This window comes from Cucumis melo, chromosome 8 (assembly GCF_025177605.1).
Source record: "Cucumis melo cultivar AY chromosome 8, USDA_Cmelo_AY_1.0, whole genome shotgun sequence".
Lineage (NCBI taxonomy): Eukaryota > Viridiplantae > Streptophyta > Magnoliopsida > Cucurbitales > Cucurbitaceae > Cucumis > Cucumis melo.
In genome coordinates this window covers 25,335,249-25,345,351 of record NC_066864.1, presented here as the reverse complement: position 1 = coordinate 25,345,351, position 10,103 = coordinate 25,335,249, and the positions used below count along the sequence as shown (strand labels likewise).

General features: G+C 35.6%; 1 long non-coding RNA gene across 1 annotated transcript; it reads right to left on the bottom strand.

Annotated features, from left to right (window-relative positions):
* Nucleotides 1-5,391: 5,391 nt before the first annotated feature.
* On the bottom strand, nt 5,392-7,404 carry LOC127150479 (uncharacterized). Its single transcript, XR_007822836.1, has 3 exons — nt 6,273-7,404; nt 6,134-6,192; nt 5,392-5,553 (listed from the first exon to the last, which is right to left on the bottom strand). It is a non-coding gene; the product is annotated as an uncharacterized LOC127150479 (long non-coding RNA).
* Nucleotides 7,405-10,103: the final 2,699 nt, after the last annotated feature.

Here is a 10,103-nt window from a genome sequence, read left to right as displayed (position 1 = left end):
TTTTTTTTTTTTTAAGATTGCATGATCGTGAGGATCGTGTTTGTGATAGTGGAAAAGTGGGAAGAATCGTGAAGAGGGAGGGGAAAAATCGTGGGACTTGTGAGGAGGAAGTGGTTGAGAGAAAAGAGGGAGGAGATATGAAATTTAATTATTGTTTTTTGTTTTTTTAAAATAAATAAATTCAAATTTAAATCAACTTAATTTAATAAAAATAAAGTAATAAAATAAAATAAAGTAAAGTAAATATAAAAAATAAATGGCCAAAATATGGTATCTACAGCTTGCCCCCTTTGTCTATCCTGAAAATATTTAAAGGTAGACAAAGGAAATAGATAAAGTATTTGGACCAAATTTTATTTTTTTTAGAGTGAGAACTAAAAAAGATTATCAACCTTAACTCTATGGCCAGGTTTGATAAATAAAGGACCTAATAGACAGGCTTCGGCCTCAGCTTCAGATCTGGGCTCGATTTAACCAGATTCGAAAAGACATCAACCTTAGCTCCAGGACTAGGTTTGATAAATAAAGAACCTGATAGACAGGCTTCGACCTCAGCTTCAGATCTGGGCTCGATTTAACCAAATTCAAAAAGACATCAACCTTAGCTCCAGGACTAGGTTTGATAAATAAAGGACCTGATAGACAGGTTTCAGCCTCAACTTCAGATTTGGGCTCGATTTAACCAAATTCGAAAAGACATCAAACTTAGCTCCAGGACTAGGTTTGATAAGTAAAGGACCTGATAGACAGGCTTTGGCTTCAGCTTTAGATCTGGACACAATTTAACCAAATTTGAAAAGTCATCAACCTTAGTTCCAGGACTAGGTTTGATAAAAATTGGACTCGTCCTACTTTGGACTAGGTAAAAATTTAATTTCAAAATAAAATATTGTGATTTCCAAAGAAATAAATAGCTCAGTGCTCCATTCATCAATCCTCTTAACAATCCTCTTAACAATTGATCAGTATGACCACCGGATAGAATAAAACACATATATCATGAAAGCTTTTTAAGTTGCCGAATTTGCCACTCTTTGAATCAAAACTGCGAATGACTGCACTATGTTGTAAAGATCCAATATTGTTTAGTCCTTGGACATCATAAAACGTGAATCCCTTTAAGATGTAGACTTCCAATTACGATAACTCCCATCATAATAAAATTTGTCTGGACTTGTAGACACCTATATTTCCTTAAATGTTATCAAAAGAAAATCATAGCTTTTACTTGGTTTGCAAATACAATAAGTTGTACTGGATCCTTGCTAATTAACAAAATGTAGAATAATGGACTGATGAATCATGAATGTTTACTATATTTTAGAAAGGATAAAAGAAAAGATTGTCAAATAAACATATGTTTAATAAATATAATAAGAAATGAAAAAAAAATTGTGACAACAATGCTTGGAATAGGAGTACAAAGAGAGGGGTGAGAGAAAGTTTACACATCTGGAAATAACATTCTAAGAACTAAATGTAAGTTTCCTAGAAATACCCCTGACTTCTTTCAACATTACGAAACCCTCTAAGAAAAGATCTCATGCATAATATCTTCGAACATAATCTGAATTCACAGGATTTTCTAACTCAACGCCATCCATATTAGTCAAAAGTAGAGCTTCTCTTGAAAAAGCTTTTTTCACTACGAATGAACTTCATAATTAGGAGTCCATTTTCCTCAATGATCCTTTTGAAACAGAAGTATTCTTTTTAATATCAAATCTCCCTCTCGAAAGCTTTAGGGATGCACTTTCTTATTATATGCTCGCATTAGTCTTCTTTGGTAAAGTTGCCCTCCACAACAAAGGTGTCAAAAGCTAGGGATAAACAAGCACCACATGACAAAATAAAATGCTGGAGGCCAGGGATAAACAAGCACCATCACAGCAAAAATAAGACTCTGAGGTCCAAGGATAAACAAGCACCTCCACAACAGAAAGTGTCAAAGGCTAGAGATAAACGAGCGCCACATGACAAAATGAAACACTGGAGGCTAGGGATAAACAAGCGCCATCACAGCAAAAATAAAATGTTGGAGGCTAGGGATAAACAAGTACCTTCATAACAAGAAGTGTGAAAGGTCAGGGATAAACAAGCGTCACATGACAAAATAAAATGCTAGAGCTAGGGATAAACAAGTGCATCATAGCTAAAAACAAAAAGATAAATGTTATTCATGAATGCATGTATGTATGTACATACTATGACATGCTTATTTTAATAGTTTTCTTTTTTTAAACATTCTCTAGATTCTTTTCAAAAGAAGAAAACGAGTCAAAGCATACAAAATAGGTGGTTTACTTTTTCCCAAAACTAGCTATTAGGTATCATGAACTTGAGCCGTAATCGATTCTAAATTGCCTTGAAAATCTCCTTAGAGTGATTATTTAACCAAATAAAACACCATCTCTAGTCGTTAAGACCGATGGTAAATAAGTAAGTCTATAAAAGTCAGTAATCTTGTAACTTAGATCTTGATCTTAAAGTCCTTCAATCTTGAAACTCTTCATAAGTGAAAAACTATAATGGGTCTTATAATCTTGAAAGAGTGAATTTTCTTAGAATTGGCTCTCTTATGCAAGTAATAGTGACAAACATCCTATACTTTGCAATGCAGTCTTACTCAGATGGACGATACTTGAACTTCGATAAAGAAAGCTAGTCTCCCCCTATATATTAAATTAGGGGAGACTACCCAATATGGTCTTTGATAAAAATAGGAAAACTCCTGTTAAATTCATTTTACGAGCAAAACTAATGATTATTAGATATCTTACAACTTAGTCACTTCCAAAATAAAGATTTTGACTTGTTAGTTGAATAATCCTCTTGTTCTCTATTTCAACGTCTCAAGCACAACATATTTTAATTCCTCTTCTCATGAATAAGAGATGGAGATTTGAAATCCAACCTTAATTTGATGTCAAAGTCTTCAATAATATCATATATTTTCTTTCATGTTAGACAAATAGGGAGGATAAATATAATATTGAAAAAGCATTTAAACCAATAATCCATTTTATTTTGGAGAATAGAACACATGCGACTGTCAAGATGTCATCCAATTCAACAAGACATTAAAAGGTGTGCCTGTTATAAAGGTCTTGCCCTATTCCAATAGAAAATAATCTTCGATTTCTCTTGCAGTCTTAGGTAGTTCTTTTTTCCAATTGAGATGCTCCAAATTTTGCAAGAAGGGAGAAACCAACTCATCAGATTGAATTGCACTACTAAAGACGATAGGGTCAAATGCTTTGTTGTCATTTCTTTGCTTCATTTATTTGACTTTTCCTCTTCATAGATCACCTGTTTAAATGATGGTAGTGACACATGGCTGATAATGCTCTACCCCGAGCTAACCTCATGCACTTCATCTTTTCATTTAGTGGGATTGCTTTTAATGATGCTAACTTCTACTTCTGCATCCTTTGTAATCCTTTCTCTTTTAAAATTCGCTTACAAGTCTTTCTCTCATTGTCATAATGTAAAGGGTATTTTATAGTAGTATGTAGCATTCATAACACTTATAAAACACTAGTGACATTAATATCCTTACTCAATCAACTGAAGGTTGCCCCTGATCGACTATCTTTACATCTTTAGGCATATTCCTTAAAAGTGTCCAATGCCTCATTTTTTATAAACTGGAGATTAAAACTGTATTAAACCAAATTAATAATTTCCTTGTGCTATTTCAAGACTTGTGCACTTGAGAGATATCCAACTACATGTACCAATGAGTAACTGAGCCAATTAGCCTATCTTTTTATGAACAACTAATTGGCGCACTAGAACATCTCAACTAGGTTGACACCTTCGTAGCACCCTCATCATACCTCATACCTAATAAAGAATACATTCCTTATCACGAGATCACATAGTATTAAATTAGGTGTTCTTGAAAGTGGAGAAAAAATTTGTCATCCTGGAAGTGGACCGACATCCTTCAGTCGTACATGATGAAATGACTGTTAAGGTAGTCGCCCCCATTATACTTTCCAAATTTTGGCATCTTCAACTTGGGTGGAGTAACGAATGACATCTAAGACTAGACATAGTTGTGTCACCTCAATGTCTTCATAAATGTTCTTTTCCTCTATTATACACAATCTTTCTTCTAGAAACTTTGGTATAATCTTCCTTCGAGATTTGTGTCTTCAAAGGTCTTCTTATCGATATTCTCATTTGTTGTAGAGACTAAGTCATTCAAATGGCTTGTTTATGGTGGAGCTTGACCACAATCTTGTATCAGGTATGCCGTCCAGTCTACCAATGACAAACCTAATAGCTTTTTAAAAGTAAGAGCATGTGGGTGAGGAGAAACATCATCTGGAGCTTGGTTCTAAACCAATTTCACTTGTTTGAATGCCCCTGCTACTGGTCTATCTTTAACTTAAGTGAGGGACTTTAAAACCTTTGCTACTTGTCCTTTTAACACTTTGACACATCCTTTCTGATTACTTGCACTTGGTTGGGGAACTCTTCCATGACTTCGACCAATAATGAATGAGGGGTGAAATCTTTTGAACTATTTGTAAAAACTTTGACTATTTTAATCTTTCTAAAGAGAGAGAATGGTAAAATTATTTGAAGTTATTTACTAGCGTGAGATTTACGCATGTGAAATTTCATCTACAATGCAACAATCATCATTCTAAAGTGAATAAAATTTACTAATATTTTCAAGAAGAAATAGTTAAATGCTATGACTAATGAGATTTTTAAACAAAATACTAGCCAACAGTTTATAACATACATACAAGTACTGTTTATAAACATATGATTGTAATGCATCATGATGAAATGACTCTTAGTGTTAGATCGTGCAAGTAAAAAGATATAATGATGGAATAAGAGCATAGTATAATACTATCCATGATATATTTTTTTTTCTAACAAAAACTTTTCCTTTTGGTGCAAACTTCCACTCTTTATTTTATAGTTGCAAAAAGTCAATAACATTAAAACATTAGTAGTTATTTATTAAATAAGACAAAAAAAAAAACTTAATAATAGTGTAACTTCTTATAAAGAAATCACAATTTTTAACGAGATAAAATGGATAACAATGTGGTTATACGAGATAAAAAAAAGTTAATACACAAAACTGACAAAAGTTTTACGAAACCATCTAAATTAATTATTTACTCTAAACATATAGTGATTTAAGAGCTTCTCTCTTTTGATTAATTAGTCAAATTTGTTGGCTGTGATCAAGTATGTAACGACCCAACTCCTTATACTAAGTCGAAGCCATTACTAATTTAAAAGATAAATAAAATTTGTAAAATTTAGGTAAAAATAAAACAAAACCTCAAAATTTTCATTTAAAAGCATAAACAAATGTGATTAGAGATAAGTACAAAAATAAAATCTTAACTTGGGCCCTATCTAGTTTTAAAGAAATAAAATAACAAATAAAGAATAAAATAAAATGCAAACATTAAAATCTGAACAATGACATAAAGCGGAAGTAAAAGATCCCTATGGCTCGCCACGATCACTTCTGGTCACTCGCCAGCTTGCCTTTGCTCTTATCTCTGCCTCTGACTGAAAAATAGAAATGGAAAGAGTGAGTTTAAAATACTCAGTAAGGGGCCCACTACTAGTCCTGCTAGGTGCCTGTTAACTTCCTATTAGAGTCCTGAAAAGTGGTACCCAAGAACTGGCACGTTCCCGAACACGTGCAACATGTGATCTTGGAGGAACATAACTGGTCTTCGGTGATCCTAAAGGAACACTCAGGATAAACTGGTCTGTAGTGTACCCAGAGGAAACACTGGGCTGCGAGCGATCACGTCGAATCACTCGAATCATGTCTATGTTAATGCCAGACTGACGATCCCATCGGACTGCAGAGTCCTAAAAAGGTGGTGATCCAGAAGGACACCCATGCAGGTACGACTCTAATAGGATAAGCTAACATACACCCTAACCATAACATACACGTAACAAATCATCACCACATCATCAAGTCATACCATATCATCATGTCATATCATGTCATCATGTCATATCATATCATCATTAAATTGTCATGCCGTTATGCAATCTAATCATCAATATACATAACTAAAAATACATGCGATCTCTTAATTCCACTCGTAGGTCTAGTAGTAGAATCTCTTACCTGGAGATTAGATCAATCAAAATTTAACAGTAAAATCACGCCTTCCAAGCAGCGATGTCCTAAATAGTTATAAAAACTAAATTTAATAATTTAACCTTTAAAGAATTAAGGGTCCAAAAATCCATTTGAAGTAACTTACCCAAGATCAAGGCCTAACTCGGTTTAGACTTAGTTGGACAAATTCCCAGCTCGGCTTCCAGTTAACTATAGTCAATTTAATCCAACAATTAACTTAGTTAAGGTCAAAATAAACCTTAGCTGGGTAGACTAAACCAAATCAAGCATACCAAGGCTTACCAAGAAAAATGGGTCAAAAATAGGGTTAAAAGAAGCTTGGCAGCTCAACTGGCTTGACTGGAGGGGGAAAACCGACTGGCAGCTCAGCTGGAGGAAGGGACTGGCTAGTCGACTCAGCTAAGGACTCGCGTGTGGCTCCACTCGGGTAGACTCTAGGCACGACTCAGCAAAACAACGCACGTGCGGCTCGACTTGACGCTTGCGGGCGGTTGGAGGCACAACTCGCACACGCGGCTCGAACGGCTCAGGCGGCTGTTGTCAGGTTGACTCGGGTTACGCCTGCTGATGGTTCGTTGACAGATAAGACCAACGACGAAGACGGCGACGATGTTGCTACTGCAAGCCGGACGACTCGATTCGCTGCGAACAACTGAAGACGGAGGCGATGGCTGACGGAGCGTTGTCGTGCGTGATGTGCTCCACGTGACGGCTGACGCTTGCGCACGATTCGACTATGACGGCAGCGCGACTTCAAACGACGGAGGCGACGCGCCTGATGAAGTCGATCAGCTCGGACTGACGGCGGTTGCGGCGACGGTGGCGGTTTGCAAAAGGGGGTGGCGACGGCGGGATTAGTGTTAGGGTTTTCTCCTTTTCTTTCTTTTTTTTTCCAATGAAGGAGATAACACAACTTCCTATGCCATATTTAAACAAAATAATAGCATTAATTATTATTTTTCTTTTCCTTTTCCTCTTTCTCCAGACTCAACCAAATAAAACAAATTTTCTCTCCTCATTTAAAACCCACAAAATCTCCCTTTTTATCTTCTTTTTTTCCCAAATAAATCACATAATCTCTCTTCTCAACCAACCAATCATCTTTATCTTATCAAACTATATTTTCATAAATCATTACATTATTCTCACAATACAATTATTAAGTCCTTAAGTCCAAAAATATCCCCAAACATACATAACCAAAACAAATTAAACATAAATTTCAACTTAACAAAAATTTGATATTTTCAGTTATTCAATAGAATCAAATCTCCATAAGATAAAATCTTCAACATTTAAATAACACCCAAAATCTCAAAATTATACTTAAGATAATAAAATTAAATTCCTAAATTTTGGGGCGTTACAAAGTAAAATGTCAAATTTACTTTAAGAAAATTGAAAAAAAAAAGTGAAATCTTTTCATTATTTTCTTTGATTGATTTTTTACTTGGAAATATTTGCCTCTTTTAATATAACTTTCAAAATATTAAAACTTTATAAAAAAGATAATATGCACGTTGTTTCACACAAATAAATTGAAGAAACAAAAATGAAAGTTATAGGTTTTTTTTTACCAATTTTTCTTTTTTATACTTTGATCATATTTTTTAGCATTTCAAATAATCGTTCTCAAAATTTTAATTTTTAAGGCTAATGTTATTTAATTCTAACATGTGTTTTCTTTAATCTATTTTCGCTTGCTCTGCAGTCCTATACATTTCCATTATCTTACCTAGCCTCGTCTTTCATATGATGAAAGCGATAGCTTTCTAGTAGTCTAGTCCGAAAAGATTTGGATGCCCGACCTAGCAATTTAATCAGATATTCTGATATAAAGTAGTCTTCCAAAACCGAGACAACAAGATAGAGAGAATCCACATATACTAATTTTGAAGGCTACCTTTATGGTTTAGTCTTCATTAGAAAAAGGAAGGTTGAGATCCTATTATTCCACATATTAGGATTACTCAATGGGTCTGGGTCTTTCACTAATGCTTTTCGTACTCATTTACTAGGAATGTTCGTTCTCTCATTTTGCCTTATCATTCTTCTACTCTATCGCTAGGCGGTGAGGCTATCCTACTTTATACTGAATTCTACTATTGAAAAGAATCTCTTTGCCCCTACCATGGAGGCTTTTGTCCCGAGAAAGATTGGTCGAGTTTTGAGTGATCACTCTTCGTACTTCTTTTGATATGAGAAATACCTGTCTCGTGAGGATAGACTTTCTCAATTGGATCTTGTCTTCCAGACTTGGTGAAGCCTATTGCAGCTTTGCACCCTAGAGTGGGATTCGAAAGAGAGAATTCTAACTCCGCCTGCCTATTCACATAGTGGAAATTTTCATGGATTTAACCTCAAACCTCTTTGAGATGGGATGGGCACTTGACCTTTCGTCTCGAGTTTCCAATTTTAGTCTCTCATCCATTACAAAAAGGAAGAAATCAAGAACCTAAATAACCTATGGAAGAAGACGAGAGAAGAAATAAAGAGCTCAATGAGAGGAGCGAAAGCAGCTCGACTATAAGGAGATGACATTTGATTATTGCTTGGATTATTCCTTATTTCTATATGAGTCCCACTGAAAGTCTCAAGGAAGAAAGATCAAGGGAGCGCAAATCTGACTCTGGCATAAAGTTCTTTTCTAGTCTTTGGATAACGAGAAGGAAGAAAAAAGAAATACAAGAGGGAGTGACGAATAGGGGGAATCAACTCATTCTACTAGGGAATTAGACTGGCACGAGAAGGAAATGAATTGGGCTTAGACAGAGGGCATATACATATACAAAATTAGATGTGGGGACGAGAGAATAAGATAAGCGAGAAGAGAGAGAATGCTACCCTGAACTCACTCTTACAGACATGGGGAATTCCTAGCTCATGATCCGAGAGAGAGGTATTATAAATTCAAAGGATAAGACAGATTCAAGTTTTTGGCTTTCCATTTCCTCTAGAAGAACTTTCTACTCCATTCTTCCTCTCCCCTTCACAGATCGATTTTTATGGTCACCCAATCTGCCTATCTAACGAGAAAGAAGAGCAAAGTTGCCTAAGGAGAATTGGCTTGTCAGCCTAGCCGGCCTGGAAGTGAGCTCCCTACTCGCGAAGGCCCCATTCCCATGGTTCCCCTTATTCATTTTTTTTTGAAAATAGATTTTCGGTCTCTTTATTTTTATTTTGGGATCTCCTCAATATTTCTAATTTTATTTCATAGAAATTCCCCTATTTCTACTAGAGGAAACCTGCAAAGGACAGAAATTTTCTGGTCTTGCACATTTAGTACATTGGCTAGCTATTGCTTTCTGTCTAAGCTAAGGGTGGAGGTAGGAGAGTAGTCCTTTTCTAGAGGAAGGAAAGGAATGAAATGAAAGGAGTAAAGACAAAAGGTAGGGGCTAAGAGGTTGATGGCTATTATGCCTCTTCCTCTTGAGAAGATTTGTCTTCTAGCTCAAAATAATCAGCTTAGGATTGCGTGGTATGTATATTTCTTATTCTTTTTTCCCCTAATCTATAACCATAGAAAAAGAATTCAAAAGCAGTTACGTGGGCCCTTTATATGTCATGAAGGCAATAGAAAGAAAGTCAAGCGGTGTCTACCCTATGGAAAAATTGTTAATTCCTTTAACTCCTATTCGAATTCGATTCTTGAAGAATGAGAGCTCTTAGTGAAATAGTGGTATGGTCTCAGTCTGACCAGGAAAATACAGCAAGTGTGAAGCTAGAGTGAGCTTTCTCTTTAGGTTGGAATCAGTACATCCTTAATATGTGAGGGGACGGTCTGGTCGTATTGCCTTCTAGTTCCTTCTTCCTTTCAACTCCTGCTTCTTTCTTCATTCACTTTTTTTGCAGCCAATTCCAGTACTTTTTCCTCTACTCCCCTATCCAGTTTCAGTCTTTTCCATATAATCTGGTCCAAGCTAGGAAATCAGCCAAGGTCCTTCTTCATCTTCAT